Here is a 16,781-nt window from a genome sequence, read left to right on the forward strand (position 1 = left end):
ATATTTTGCAATTGGCATGCAATTATACATAATGGACTCCCATAGTATTAAATCAGTGGGTCTTCTATCCTTTTCAACAGCACATACGCTTTTGCTGCTATGAGAGGGCTATAAACTTAATAGAACAAGCATTAGCTTTTATAAGCCCTTCTTTAAAACTCAGATCACTATTATTTATTTATTTTAAAATTTATAGTCCGCCCATCATATGTAAGGACCCTCATTTTCAGTTTTTATTGTTCTTTATTTTTCATGGGAATTTATCAGGGTTTATTCTGATAAGGAAAAAAAAACAGGAGAAAATCATTTGAAAAAAAAAAGACTAATTTTTCCAGGTCAATATGAGAATTTATTTTGATGGACAGAAGTCAAGATAATAAAACACCATTATCGGATTCTCCCACCCACCCAGCAGCATCCACATCTCTACCCCCATCCCCTGCCTAATATGCCCCTCTCGCTCTCCTTCCACCCCACCGAGAATCTCCCTCCCTTCCCCACTCTCCCCCGCGCACCCCCCCCCCCCACACACACACACACATATACTGCAACAGCATTCATCCAAGCTGTAGGCTTCATTCTGCCTCAGCAGCTCACTGAAGCTCCTGCGCTCTGCAACACTGCACTTCTGCTTCAGGGCAGGGGCAGGGAGCCCGCCGGGAAGAGCTTCTGGTGGAAAGGGCCTGCTTGAAATGCATTCACAATTTAACAATATCTATCCACAAAAGTGGAGGTAAATCCTATGTTAAATTTGTCCGCCATTAGGGACAAATTAAATTAGGGTCTGACATTTTTTGAAGAGGAGCTTGGAGTGAGCAGTGCTTAGGCGAGCTCTTTATGGATTTGGAAAAATAATCGAAACAGAACTGCCTGGTGCAGTGTTAGAGTGGCTTCCCCTGATGAAGAGTATTCGAAACCTGGCCGTGTTGGGGCAAGTGCCGCCGAAAGATCGTTCCTGAGGATTTCAAGTGCAAGATAAGTAATGCCTTGCATTGGGTGCTCCAGTTTTGAGCAATTGGCAACCTGTAATCTTCTGTTCTACATCTAGTGCTTTACACTTACTTTTTAAATTTGGTTTTTCAAAAATACAAAAAGCAAAGGTTTAAAAAAAAAACCCAGATGATAATATATATACTAAAAAAAAGTTTTTGAACAATTGATTAAAGGATTATTGGGTGGATGGTGGTGAAAACGGAGCAAGACACCAAGGTCAGGTGCTCTTAAAGTTTTATGAAGCATCACTATACACTTATCAAATATTTTTTCTGAATATTTTTTTAATATCAAACAGTAAGTTTAAATTTGGGTTGGTTCATGTGAGTGTGAGTCACATAGGTGAATTATACCATTAAAAAGAAAAGAAAAAATATATTAAAAATAAGATAGAGTTGGGTTTTATGTGCCGGTTTTTTGGACAAATTTGAAATGCATTCACGGCAGCAAACAGCAGGCACTTCGGCTGCTTGGAGGGCGAGGAGGCAGGACTTGAAACATGGTGGCCCTGGAGGGTGAGCCCTCTTACTGGTGGAGGGTAGGACTTAAACACAGCATGCACGTTGGCTCACACTGGCTTCTGCAGCTCTGGAGCAGCTTTTTAACCACCCTAAAATTAGGGTGAATATCGGTTTAAGCCAATTGTCACCTTTGGAAAAATCCGGGAATTTACCTGTGATAATCGGTTTAAACCGAAAACAAAGGACCCTATTCGTATTTAGTGTGACGACCCTTTGGGATTGTCTTATACAGAATGTATTCTTGAACCCTTTGAGCCAGAAGAGGAAAGGCAGTGGAGGGAGGGATACGCCGTTCAGAACAGCTCCTCCACTGCGTTTGCTTGGAATGGCCAAGACCCCCCGCTGCCTAAGGGGCTGAAGAACTAAGCTGCAGTAAACCTTCTGCGGGTTTTTATGCTCAGTGTTACGCATGTTTTTCTGCGCTAATCTTACGTGTGTATGTAATAAAGTGATTAGCATGGAAAACCCATGCACAAGTCCATGCAAAATGCTGCGGCTGGCACAGCGCAATTCTGTGCAAATGGCATGTAAAGGAAGCAGTCAACTATTCACAGGCAATGCAGAGAGCCGCGCTGGCAGGGAGAAAGATTAGTGCGTGATTTTTTTATGCCAGTTTTTTTTAGTGCCTGGGTCAGGGCAGGAGTTAAGTTTAAGTGTGTGTGTAAGATGCATAAACTATGCCAAATCTGCTGCATATTTGAATGCAAATACCTCAGGACATACCTCAGATTAGTAAGTAATGCCAACTGAACAGTTTTGCTGCATATTTGCCTTTACCCACAGTAATGACATATGAGGAACGAACGGGCGCTGTACCATGTGGAAGGTGTACTGTGCGCCCTGATCTCGAAAGAACCCAAAACAGTGAACTTCCCTTTGGGTTGGAGTTTTATTTCTAAGCAATGTACCACATGTACTTCATCTTTTGTTGCCTTTGATCACTTGCTCATGTTCTAGGTTTGAAATGAACTCTGCAACAGTTCTATTAGTGCCTATAATTTAGGGCATTTTTCTCCTGGCTGACTGGATCAGGGCCTTCGCAGGTATTGGTGCGTGTATCTCATTTGCAATGCCGACCCTTTTTTATATCCTGCAGAAGCGCCTGCTTTTGCCGCTAAAAAAATATGCGTGTAAAAATAGCAGTGATTTCGCTGCAGGTCTTATTACATCGGCCCCTATGAAAGAAGTTTCCGGCTCTTCACAGTGTGGCATTTTGGTTAGGAGTTAGAGAGAGTGTTTTCTTGAGTTTTTCCACTGCTTGGATACTGGGTTTCACAACCTGAGCCAATACACTAGCGGGAAGAGGTCCAGTGCCTACTTGGTGCTGGTTTCATATTTTTAGTTGGAGATTTTTGGTTGTTTTTGTCTTTTTGAGGATTCCTTCTTCTGAGAGCCTTGGAATCCCTGGCTGGAGGATTTCAGAGTATCCACCATTTAGGTTAGATCAGGGGATAGGTAAAACTCCACTTCTCTCCAGTCTTCACCGAAGGGGCTGGATCAAAGGTGACTCACTGCAGGAGGTTTCCAGAGATTCTACATTTTTCTGACGATTTTTCCGAGTTCCCAAGAGGAAGTTTGTGGCCATCCTTCATTCCTGAAGAGGGAACATATGTAGAGAAATTGTGTTCCCTGCTACTGGACTTTTTCCTAAGAAAAATCCCATTTAGACAACTGAAGAGGAGAACTGTGAGTAAGACCTAACATTCTATATTGAAGACACCGATCCAGTGTTTTCACCCTTGGAGAGACTATTTGGGGAGACTGTAATCCTTTATACCATGAGTATTTTTGGAAGGAGTTTTCCATTCTAGCTAAGAAGACCCTGCCCAACTGGGAGCCTTATGTAGCCAAAGAAGGGAGGGAGAGAGTTTTCCTGCTCAATATAAGAGACAATGCACAGACAAACTGGAGAAAGAAGAAACAAGCCTTAGTTTAGCTTTGCACAAGAACACCGTCCTACCTCTTTAATGTCTCTGGCTATGTAAGAATGGCGCCGCCGCTCTGCTCTTCTTTTATGGGGACCAAGGTCACATGACTGTACCATGAGATTACATGATGCATAGAGATGAAGGTGCTAGAAATGGTTGGAAAGTGTGACCAGCTGTAAATGCCCACCCCACAGAGCCTGCACTTCAGTTTTACTTACCTACCATGCCTGGTCAACATGGCCTTGGATGAGAGAGTGTGCTGAAGCTGGGGTGTACAGCACCGGTGAAGGCTGTTCAGATTTAGGTGCCCGCCCAGCAATCTTATACTTTGATTTTACTTTCCCATGCCTTGCCAAAATGGCCTGGTTTATAAGATTGTGCCCAAGCTGGGATGCACACCACCAATCTCCCAGGCAAGGCCTTTTTTGGCAAGGCATGGCAAGTAAAATAAAAGAGCAAGGTCCCTAGGGTGGAGATTTACAGCTTATCACATTTTCTAGTCAATAAGGAAAATGTAGCAGCTTCTAGCACCTGATGAGGCATAAATGTCAGACTTGAATGTTCAAGATTGCCTCTAAAACAGATAGACAGCATGACTAATGTGATGGGTACAGTTGATTGCACCCACTTTGCTCTCACCCTCCCATCCTCAGACATGCCAGCGTTACAGGAAACATTACAGTTAAAGCATAAGGCTCTCTGGGTAAGGCACCTACAGCTGAACAGTACGCAGTCTGGCACTGTGTGTGCAATCTGACTTTGCTGTGCAGATGCAGGTCCCAAAAGAAACTGTAGGTATAAAGCAGCAATAATTTGTAATCTATGGTATTGTTGTTTTGAATAGCATATTTAATTTGTAATTGTCCCTAAACAAAGCTTAATTCTAGCAATTCAGCACAAGAGAAATAATTTCTAACCCTTTTGCAGTCTCTTGAGCACACAAACGGATACCGTATTTAATTTCTAATTTGTACACCTTATAATACCTGCCCTCTCATTACACTTTATTTATGAGATTGCCCTTTTTTTAAATTTTATATTTGTTTGATGGAGACTTGCAGTCTTGGGGAAATAATATCAAGAGATAACTGTTTGGTCTTACAAAATTGTATGTTGTGTAGTCCTGTTGCACCCTGGATTCCAACAGAACCCTTTACTTTAATAACACTGAGTTATCTTAGTTCTGAGATTCTGCTTAGCTACGTGCACACACAGAGAGGGACAGATGGAAGGAACATGTACTGTGGAAAAATTGGATCCAATTACACACAACAGCAAGACACATCAGTATGCCACTCAAGAAATTAAGGATGAAATTTGTTCACTTGTGTGTGCTCCAGGTATACCTAGCACCCCAGCTAACCAATCCGTGTTTCTCCTGCTGACTTCCCTGTGGATAAGAGCCTGCAATCTGTGTTGTTCCCTGTGCTGGAATGCAGATGTTGACTCCAGGGTCTCCTCTAATGCCCAACAGACTCCAGTACGCCCCTGAACTTTGGCACTACACCCTCCCTCCTCTTGTACTACGGGGGAACTTAACCTGTCTTACCTTCAAGATGCTTGCTAGGGCACTAAGGGGCTGCTACCAGCTCCTCAACACTTCCAGATTGAAGCCCATGAAAGAGCCCAAGGGCTGGTGGGTGGGTCAGTGTTTTTATGAACCTTGCTTTCCAAACACTCTTCACATCTCTGAATGCAGGCTTGGGCACCTCCTGACTTTCCTTAAATGCCATCCCTGTCTTACTCCAATAGCTGTGGCTCCATGAGACCCCCAGTCCTGGAATCTCTGGCCCTTGACCTGCATTGTCCCTGTGCTAAGTGCAGGGCACATCTCTCCAGTACTTGCTACATTAACAGGGGAATGCTATTGAATTCACAAGCACCCCAGAAAGGGGAGAGGGAAAACCGGCCTGCAGCTGTCATCACATCAGGCAAATTTAAAAAATGATGTGGAACACATTGCTGCATGGAAGCGGTGCTGCCCATTCAGAGGACAAACAGGGTCAATTACTTTGTTCACCCCCTTTTTGATCGCCTACTTGCTGGCTTCCCCTACTTTGTACCAACCTCCCAACATTGGCAGGAACATTTTCCACTGATAGTTGAGTTTCTGCGGGCTAAGGAAGAAAACACCAGAGTTGTGGGCACCAGGCTAAAGGCATCTTCTGCAAACTACTGCCCAGGGTGTCTCCTTGATCCTTAAAAACAACTTTAAAACATGCTGAATAAAATGTATTCATCTGTTGGATTCTAAAGGTACTGGATTGAACCAAGACACTGAATTCATAACAATAGCTTCTCATACCTTGCTCTGATGAGATGCTATTTTAACACCTTTCCCTGTTCACATTAGCCCAGATTTTAAAAGGCCCGTGCGCGCAAATACCGGGGGCTGAGCATATTTTTGAAAGGGCCGGGCCACACGAGTCACCCCGATATGCGCCGAAGTGGAGCAAACTGGGAGGGAACTGGGAAAAATGCAAATCGCGTCGCTGCACATAATTTTAAAAAATTCCCCTCCCCAAGCGCAAGGAAGAGGCCACTCGCCTGCACATGCGCATGCGGATATTAAAATCCAGCACACATACGTGCTTAGGCATCCTATTTTATAACATGTGCATGCCAACACGCATGTTATAAAATAGCTGGGTCCATGTCTGGGTACCAGGAACCGCGCGTACACGGACACCTGCGCATTTTTAAAAAAATCTACCCCATTATTTCTAACACCTGTAAGGATTAGGTTTTTGCTATTTGATGCTCTTCTAAGTACCACGTTATACCACCTTAAGACCTCAACAGTAGGGATTTCAACTACAAACATTTGCGGAGCATATTTGCTTTCTTCCATTAGCTTTGTAGTCACAACAAGACCACAGAAGCTCCTCTATAACAGCATCTTTAGATAATTCTTATGTTGGTTAAAGAAAAACAGTATAACAACTCAAAAAGAATCTGTTATTTTATGAAAAGTGTTTTTGTATTTGGGTCTGTCTGGATTATGACTTGGTGGGTGATTCTTTTTTTATACACAAAAATTTGTCAAAGTAGTCATGACAATAGGTTGTATATATCTTATTGAAAAAGTGTAATAAAAATCAACCTAGATCTACAAAGATGTCCACAGGGCTCATGATTCATTCTTTGAACTTGGAAGACCACCACAAAAATAACAAGGGGCACATTTTAGCACTTTACCATATTGAGAATACAAAGCATGTTTTTTTCATGCTTATACCAAAAGCTGAAATTTCATGTCTGGGTAATTATAAATTCTGCAATAAGTACAAAATTTACCTACATAAGAACATAAGAAATGCCAGACTGGGTCAGACCAAGCGTCCATCAAGCCCAGGATCCTGGGTCCAACAGTGGCCAATCCAGGTCACAAGTACCTGGCAAGTACCCAAACATTAGATAGATCATAGGCTACTATTGCTTATTAATTACCGTAATAGTTTATGGATTTATCCTCTAGGAATTTATCAAAACCTTTTTTAAACCCAGTTACACTAACTGCTGTATCACCACATCCTCTGGCAAAGAATTCCAGAGCTTAACTATGTGCTGAGTGAAAAATAGTTTTCTTCAATTTGTTTTAAATGAGCTACTTGCTAACTTCATGGAGTGCCCCCTGGTCCTCCTATTATCATAGAGAGTAAAAAACTGATTTACATTAACTTGTTCACGTCCTTTCACGATTTTGTAGACTTCTGTCATATTCCCCTTCAGTCTTCTCCAAACTGAACAGCCCTAACTTCTTTAGCCTTTCCTCATAGGACAGCCATTCCATGCCACTTATCATTTTGGTCACCCTTCGCTGCACATTCTCCAGTGCAGCTATAACCTTTTTGAGCTGTGGTGAACAGAATTGCACACAGTATTCAAGGTGCGGTCTCACCATGTAGCGATACAGAGGCATTATGACATCTTCCATTTTAATTTCCATTCTCTTCCTAATAATTCCTAATATTCTGTTTGCTTTTTTGATAGCCACAGCACACTGGGCCGAAGATTTCAATGTATTATCCACTATGATGCCTAGATCTCTTTCCTGGGTGGTAACTCCTAAGATAGAACCTAACATTGTGTAACTATAGCAAGGGTTATTTTTCCTTATATGCATCACTTTGCACTTGTCCACGTTAAATTTCATCTACTATTTTAGAATCTTCCAGTCTCGCAAGATCCTCCTGCAATTCATCACAATCCACTTGAGATTTAACTACTGCATAATTTTGTGTCATCCGCAAATTTGATCACCTCACTCATCGTACCCTTTCTAGATCATTTATAAATATATTAAAAAGCACTGGTCCAAGTATGGATCCCTGAGGCACTCCACTATTTACTTTTTCCACTGTGAAAACTGATCATTTAATTCTACTCTCTGTTTCCTGTCCTTTAACCAACTTGCAGTCCACAAAAGAACATTGCCTCCTATCCCATGACATTTTAGTTTTCTTACAAGCCTCTTATGTGGGACTTTGTCAAATGTCTTCTGAAAATCCAAATACATCACATCTATCGGTTCACCTTTGTCCACATGTTTATTCACCTCTTCAAAAAAATGGAGGAGATTTGTGAGGCAAGACTTCCCTTGGGTAAATCCATATTTGCTGTGACACATCAAACCATGTCTATCTAAATGTTTTGTGATTTTATTCTTTATAACAGTTTCCACAGTTTTTCCTGGCACTGAAGTCAGGTTCACCGGTCTATAGTTTCCTGGATCACCCCTGGATCCCTTTTTAAATATAGAAGTTACATTGGCCATCTTCCAATCTTCAGGTACATCAGATGATTTTAATGATAAGTTACAAATTTTTACCTAATAGTTCTGAAATGTCATTTTTTAGTTCTTTCAGAAACCTGGGTGTATAACATCTGGTCCCGGTGATTTACTACTCCTCAGTTTGTCAATCAGGCCTACCACAATTTCCAGGTTCACCGTGATTTGGTTCAGTTGATCTCTGGAATGGGTATCTCTCCAACATCCTCTTCAGTAAACACCGAAGTAAAGAAATTGTTTAATCTTTCCATGATGGCCTTATCTTCTCTAAATGCCCCTTTAACCCCTTGATCATCCAATAGTCCAACTGACTCCCTTGCAGGCTTTCTGCTTTGGATATATTTAAAATGGTTTTTATTGTGAGTTTTTGCCTCTTTGGCCAACTTCTTTTCAATGTCATACATTTAACTTGCCAATGCTTATGCTTTATCCTATTTTCTTCTGATGGATCCTTCTTCCAATTTTTTAATGACGATCTTTTGGCTAAAATAGCCTCTTTCACCTCACCTTTTAACCATGCTAGTAATCATTTTGCCTTCCTTCCACCTTTCTTAATGCATGGAATACATCTGGTCTGTGTTTCTAGGATGGAATTTTTAAACAATGTCCCTGCCTGTTGCACACTTTTTACCTTTGTAGCTGCACCTTTCAGAACCGCGCTGCTGATTCCCATGTGGCCCGGAGGCCACCAACCTACCTCCGCTCCCCCTGTGGAAGAAGGCCTGCAACCCCGGGCTCCTCTGCGGCGGGAGCTGCCTACCATCCCGGGGCCTGCTTGAGGCCTAGTTCTTCTCCTGTAGTCTGCAGCGTTTCAGTAGCGCCGCTGACCATGGTCCTGCAGTCCTGCTTCCTGCCTTCCCTAGGCGCCGGGCCGCTTCTCTCTGCCCTTCTTAAAGGACTAGTGAGGGAGTGGCCCTGGATGATGTCATTTCCTGGATCCGTCTCTTCAGCCTACAAAAGACTCCTCAGTTCAGTTCTTCCTGGCCTTTGCAAGGAGTAGGTCCTGCTTAGGACTTCACGTCTGCTTCTCCTCCTAGGCACTCTGTTCCATGTGGGATCCCATGTCTTCGTCAGTGTTCCTTGTTCCGGTCTCTGTTTTGATGTCCAGTTGTCTGCCCATCCATGATGTCCAGTTGTCTACCTGCCCCATGATGTCCAGATGTCCGTTTGTTCCAGATGTCTTCAGCTCCGCCTGACCCGTCCCTCGTGATCTATGACCAGCCCAGCTGGGCTGGTAGGGCGCGTAGTGGCCCAGTGGCCCACGACCATCCCGGCTGGGGTATGTAGGGCGCTGGTGGGCCTTTCCATCTGATGGCACTGAGGAGTCATCTCTTCCCTCGTTAGTTAGCCTTGATGTCCGTAACCTTGATGTCTGCCTTGCCTTGATGGTCTTGCCTGATGTGTCCTTCCCAGGACAGGTCCTGTCCTGCAGTATGATCCGCAACCAGTCTGGCTGAACTGTGTAGGGCGGCTGAGGGACCGAGGTGCCTGCCCATTTCTGTCCTTGGATTTCCGTGGCTCTGATGCCTTCTCGTGCGGTCCGCGACTCTGCCCAGCTGGGCTGAGTAGGGTGCCAGAATGGACATTGTCTGCCTGGAGGTCCTGGACTTTTAACCATTGGTTTTAGTCTTGCCTTGTCATGCCATGCCTTGCCCAGTCCTGCCCTGCCTGTCCGTACCTTGCCATGCCTTGAGTCTTCGTCTGCCCTGCCACGCCCGATGTCTTCATCTGCATTGCCATGTCCGATGTCTTCATCTGCCTTATCACGTCTTGTTCCACGTTTCCATCCGCCCTTGTCCTCTGTCCAGCTTGCTGCTTCCTGCCACTCCCTAGCAGTAGTCCGAAAGGGCTTGGAATGGTCGGAGGACCATTCAGAGACCACCATTGCATTGGTGGTCTCAAGGAAGTGTGCAGGTCCAGTCGAGGCTCAGGGTAAGGATGTTTCACCGCAAGGGCACACATCTCACCCCATGCTGAAGAGCGCCCTCTGGTGCTCTCTTCCATCCGCAGCATAACACTTTCTGACTACCTATTTAAAACAAAACACACAAACGTCTGTTTGTTGCCTGACTTTCTGACTATTTATTTACAACAAAAACACACTAAATAGTATACCCCAATAGTTTACTTCTCCCCAATACTTTTGAGTTTTAAAAATTTCTCCAAGCAGTACTTACTTATTCTTTCCAGCCACCAGCAAGGTGATCCTCTCCTCTCAGTGCTCCCACTGGAGGAGTTTAATTGTGCACAGAGGATCAGCATGTACTATGAATGAGAAAGCAGGGTATCACTCAGAAATATCACTGCAATATGATATATAGGTTTAATTAAGCCTTGGGCTAAATTACTGGAAATCATAAAAAGTGAAATATTTGAAAACTGTCCCTTTTCTCTTTCATTTTTTTTAAATGATTTTAGAAATTTAAGAAAAAAGTACTGGAATCAAACTTTTGCTATGTAAGTTTTGGATCTAAGCTTCACTTACTCATGATCACCTAATCAGAACAGGGGCTACAGTAGACTTATAACATGAGAGCAAGCTAATGATTTAAATATGTTGTTATGGGAATAAGCCTTAATATGTTGCTCCCTGTTTAATAATTTTCTACAAAAATCAGTGTTTTACAAGTAGTTTGACCAAGTTTAGGAACCTTTGTTTTCAGTTTTTATTTTATCCAGGAATCTGTGTATATTACAACAATAAAAAATATAATGTTTACCTTGAATAATGGTGTACCTTCTTCCCACTGATTTCTGCTACTGTTTGTTCTTGTTGTAATAAACTTTTATAAATTCCTGATTAAAATAAATATAAACTGAAAACAAAGGTCCCTAACCTTGTTCAATACATTTTTTAAAGCAGCAGGAATAGCTATATTTTTTAAAAGATAATTTTGTCTGTTTCTTGGTTACAGTTACTTTTTCTTTTGGTTTTATTCCTAGGTCTGCTTTCTTTTTGACCTAATATATTGTCCAATTTGAAGACAGGTTTTCTGTGAATATTGAAAGGCCTGAGGTAGAGAGCTGTCCAAGGTCCTGAAATTTGTTTTATAAGCAGAATGTTTGTGTGAGAGAATATTACTGAGAATAATACACTTTGAATGTATAATTGAGTTTAATGTCTTTCTTGAAAGAATAGGCACCTCAACAGGTAAGAGATAATAGGTACCATAAAAATAATTTTTGAGCAGTTTCAAAGTACTTTAATTAGAAAAACTGCTGCAGAAAAATAGAAGTGACTGAAGAGATGAGAGTTTAAGAAGAGAAATGAAACTAAGGATATCAGATCTTATACTGGGAAACTATTTACTTGAAGTAAGTTAGTTTTAAAAACATATGAAATGTGGAGGCAATACTGGCGTGCTCAGCCTAAGAACAGCTGCAAAGCTCTGGATCTCTGTGACAAGAACTGAGAAACCGAGGAATCACGGTAAGCCTATTCTCTTAATAGAGATTTGAACCAGAAATATACTATATATGTAAAATGAGCAGAGGACCAGAAGGCTCAGCTGCATACTTTTCCCAGCAGCCCCAGCAGAGGATTCCAGACAACAATATGAGCTGTCTGGCCTTCGACTTCCACATCCCTCATACTGTTTCCAGCAGCTGAAAACTAGAAGACTCATTTGTATCCTTTTTCCAGCAGCTCCAGCAGAGGACGCTGCATGCCTTCTAGGTGACTGCTTTCAGAACCCCCTACACTGTTTTCCATGGCAGAGTACTGGGAGGATTATTTACATTATTTACATTTTTTTTCCTAGCAGAAGACTCTGGAGGGCACTGAGAATCATCTAGATTTCATATTTTCATAGTCCCAGCACTTTTTCTAACAGCAAAGGACTTGAAGGCTTATTTATATACTTTTTCCAGCAGCCCCAGTAGAGGATGCTAGAGGACATGTGAGCCATCTAGGTTATAGTGTTTATAGCCAAAGGAGTCAACTTTTCAAAATGAGTAGGTGTGCTAAATTCAATACAAATGATCTCTTCCTGGTCACAATGAAGGAGTTTGCTGAATATTGGTAAAGCTGAAACACCCACAGAACTGACACCTCTGTTTATAGCCCCCACATTGTTTTCAGTGACAGAGAATTGGAAGGCTCATTTGCATAATTTTCCCAGCAGAGGACTCCAGAAGACCCTGGCAACCATCTAGGTTTCAGCTTTCACAGCCCTCACATGCTTTCCATCACCAAGGAACTGGAAGGCTCATTTACATACTTGTCCCAGTGGATACTGCAAGTCTTCTAGGGTACAGTTTTCATGGCCCACCTTATTTTCAGCTGCAAAGAATTGGAAGGCTCATTTGAATACTTGCCCCAGCAGAGGACACTGTGAGCCATCTAGGTTTGACCTTTCACAGCTCTTGCATCCTTCCTAGCAGTAGAGGACTCTAGGCGTCTTCTCCCATAGCCCAGCTTCCACATCCCCCCTTTTTTTTTTCTAGTAGCAGAGGATCAGAAGGTACAAGACAAAATACCACATCTTATAACAGGGAATTAGTTCAAAACAAGGGTCAAAGTGGTGTGCAGCTGGGTAGTTTTAAGTACATTAATTGTAGTCCCTGGAAGATCACTGACAGACAAATGTATAATAAACCAATACATTAAAAATACTTTAGATATGAATATCCCTACTTCCTTAGAAATTTTACATTGCTAGCAACTGAACAAACTTAAGAAGCAAAACAACAGTCCAGCAGTGAAAGGGGGCTATCCAGTCTTTTGCTCTTAGTGCCACATATGTATGATTATCTACCAGTTGGTGAGGGGTTGTATGTGTGCACTCAGTGCAAAGAGCTCCTAGCCCTCAGAGAATGAGTTCACTATCTAGAGGCGAGAGTGGCTGGGATTCAGGCTGGGGGGAGGGGGGGGGGCTGAGCCTGGGGAAGACAGTCTCTGCTGGAGTTAGGAGAGAAAGGATTGGCCTAAATGGGGGCTGGCTGTGCTGGGGCTGCTGGGGCGTCAGGGCAGGCTGTGCTGGGGCTGTAGAGGCAGGGACAGGCTGCACTGGGGATGGAGGGGTGTAAGAGTATCTGGTGGATATCTGACATTTAGTTAACAATTTAATCTGGTAAACTTAGGATACAAATTCTTTAGTTTTAGGAAGCAATTTTGTGAGATAGTAAGTTAATTTTATTAGCCTAAGTAAAACAATTTAAAATGGTACACATTTCTTTCTTTTGTTTTCAATTTAGTTGTTAGTTTTACAGTGCAAATCACTGTCATGGAATATAAACAGTAGGGATGTAAATCGTGTGCCCGATCGTCTTAACGATCGAATTCGTCTGGCAGGAGAAGAAAATTATGTTTGGCACGATTTTTTATTAAAAATTCGGTTTTTCCGATTAGTGCACTCTAACAGAAAATGAAACAATTTTCACTTTTCAGGTCAGTTAAGGTCAGTTTAGGAATGAATATGTATTCCTATTGGCTGCCCTCTTATTTATTGATGTTACCAAGGTTCCCACTGACGTGATGGTTTAATATATGGGGGATGGGAAATGGAAACAGTTGGTAGCTTGACAAAAAAAGTAATGTGATCAGTCAATGTGACTAGAACTTGTGCCCTATCCCTGTTACCGGGGGTGTTGTGATCTTCCTGCATGCAGTGCCCTATCCCTGATACTGGGAGTGTTGTGATCTTCCTGTACGCAGTACCCTATCCCTGATACCGAGGGTGTTGTGATCTTCCTGCACACATCCCGGTATCAGGGATAGGGCACTGCGTGCAGGAAGATCACAACACGCCCGGTATCAGGGATAGGGCACTGCATGCAGGAAGATCATAACACCCCCGGTAACCGGGATAGGGCACTGTGTGCAGGAAGATCACAACACCCCTGGTAACCGGGATAGAGCACTGTGTGCAGGAAGATCACAACACCCCCGGTAACCGGGATAGAGCACTGTGTGCAGGAAGATCACAACACTCCCGGTATCAGGGATAGGGCACTGCATGCAGGAAGATCATAACACTCCCAGTATCAGGGATAGTGCACAAGTTCTAGTCACATTGACTGATCTCATTACATTTTTTGTCAAGCTACCAACCATTTCCATTTCCCATCCCCCATATATTAAATCATCACGTCAGTGGGAACCTTGGTAACATCAATAAATAAGAGGGCAGCCAATAGGAATACATATTCATTTCTAAACTGACCTTAACTGACCTGAAAAGTGTCAAATTGTATCATTTTCTGTGCGCACTAACTTCCCGTTAGTGCGCACAAAAAAAAACCAAACCATTTTTCACGATAAATCGGGGGAATTTCTATTGTATCGCACTTTTTACTGATTAATGACAATTTAAAACTTATTGGGACGATAATCTAAATCGTTGAAAAACAATTCACATCCCTAATAAACAGAACTTATAAGAATTATCTCTAAGTCCAAGTTTGCACTTAGTATTTACACAATGCTAATCTACATAACCCAGCTGAAAGGTAATTAAACCAGTGTTCTCACCCTCATCCAGTCCAGGCTACACTTATGCCAAAGTCAAGAAAGTGTCTCAACACACCATGGGGTAATCCAGTAACTCCCCATGCAGGCAAATGACAGATAGAATCAAAAACGTTTCACAGACATCTCTGTGAGATATATTACAGCAAAATAGGGTAAGATTTACTAGCTTGCTACATCTTTCAAGGGAATAGTTCATACAACAGTTGCTTCCATGTTACAGAAGAAACTATACTGAATATGAAACCCAGTCATAGCTTGCAGGTTCACTGCAGCAATCAAAGTTCTGTTTGCAAATCTCTCTCTGAGGAATCTGTGGGGAAAGCCATAAGGAAAAGCCCTTATCAAAGGCTATTTCAGATAATCTCTGACCAGATAATGTCCAATCATATAATGTCTGTCATCTGGGTAACTCAGAGTCCTTTTTCTATGAGTCAAACCTTATTGAATATTCAGTTCCATAAGCTCCAACATTGATCTGGATTGGATGTTGCCACCTCCTATAGACACAGGATTGGTGGGATGCAAATGATGTTGTCTGAGTCTCGATGCATAGGAATATTCCCTGATGGTTAATGAAGTTCAGATAGTCCATTAGCAAAACAGGTGCTAGAACAATACCCATTTCATAGTTTTACCAAGGACATGTTTCATGGTTCTGGTGTCCAAGGTTCTCCTCTCATTTGGGAGGTGATGACAACTTTCTGAAATGGAGAGAAAATCAAAGTCTTTTCTCCTCTGTATCAATCACAGCCTCATATATAATTGCCAAAATCATCACGCAGCTGTAGACTGACTCCATGTTTGTGTTTCTTAGGCCTGCGTAGAAGCAGGCCTCAAGTTCATGATGCATTTCTCCTACAGGTGAAAAGGCAGGCTCTGCTGGGTTTGGAGGTGGAATAAATAAATAAGTAGGAGCCTCAGGGATTTTCCATAGGTGGCTGTGCTGAAGAAGATAGATCTGGGAGGAAGGCAGGCTATGCTGCTCATGGGGCTACAAGGGGGGGAGGGGAGCAGTGCTGGGCCTGGGCAGAAGGGCAATTCATAGGGGCCTGCAGGGATGTTAGCTGGTTTTATCATAGAAATATGTTTTAAAGAGACTTTAAAAGAGAAAGATAGAATGGGGACAGAAATTGGCAGGCTTAACAAACATATGACTGTTTAGTGTAAAATACCTGAAAAGCTGAATAAATTGTGAGTAAAAATAAATTAGAAACTAGAGTAATACATATTGTATGAGTTCTTTCATATTAGTTAGAGTTTTTGGTGTGGAAGAGTAGCCTACAGGTTAGAGCAATGGGCTGGAAGCCAGGATTCAAATCCTGTTGACTCTCCTTGTGACCTTGGGCAAGTTGCTTCACCCTAAATTGCTTAGATCACAAGCGGAAATGCTTACTATACCTGAATGTAACTCACTTTGAGCTACTAGTGAAAAGGTGTGAGCAAAATATAAATAAATATTTTTGGTAACCAGTGAACGAGGCACACAGAGTTGAGGAAGGGACTATGTTTGAAAAAATTAAGGGTCTTTTATTGATTTATCCAGGCCTGATTTTCAAAAGAATTTTAATTTGTGATGTAGATCATTTGTTTTCTTGTTTATTATTTTTACTGTTCACATTGTTATTAATTGTATTGCTTTGGGCAGTCCATTTTGGCTTGAAAAGTTGTATAAAATAACTTGTAAATAAACATAGAACAGCTTTGGAAAATTGCTTGGGGTGTTGTATGCATAAAAGTACACGCAGAAGCAATTTCACATGCAGTTTTATGCATCCTTGAAAAAGGCATTCTGGAGAGGGCGGTGGGCATTGGGGTAGGGACTCCATTTTTGTGCATTCTTTACTGCTCCCACACTTGCTAACCTGAACTTATGCATATGTTAACTTTGAAAATTTGGGATAAAGTCTGCATCTGCTTTGTAGTGCAGACCTAAGCTCTGGATGCTACAGCATGCTGCCATCTAGATGGACTGCTGAAAATGAGCTTCATTAAGAATAGGAGGAGATGTTTGCTCAGAGTAATGGATGTGGTTGACAAGATAACTTACCTAGGTGTGCCCTATGCACACTAGCATT

General features: G+C 42.2%; 1 protein-coding gene across 1 annotated transcript in view; it reads right to left on the reverse strand.

Moving 5' to 3' along the window:
* Positions 1-14,451: 14,451 nt before the first annotated feature.
* The window catches only part of LOC115099862 (calcium-activated chloride channel regulator 2-like), a 69,139-nt gene continuing 66,809 nt past the window's right edge, over positions 14,452-16,781 (reverse strand). Inside the window, exon 17 of the mRNA XM_029617764.1 lies at positions 14,452-15,407. The gene's annotated coding sequence lies outside the window, so the exon portion shown is untranslated. The remainder of the gene's footprint in view (positions 15,408-16,781) is intronic.

The sequence above is a fragment of the Rhinatrema bivittatum genome, chromosome 10 (assembly GCF_901001135.1).
Source record: "Rhinatrema bivittatum chromosome 10, aRhiBiv1.1, whole genome shotgun sequence".
NCBI classification, from domain to species: domain Eukaryota; kingdom Metazoa; phylum Chordata; class Amphibia; order Gymnophiona; family Rhinatrematidae; genus Rhinatrema; species Rhinatrema bivittatum.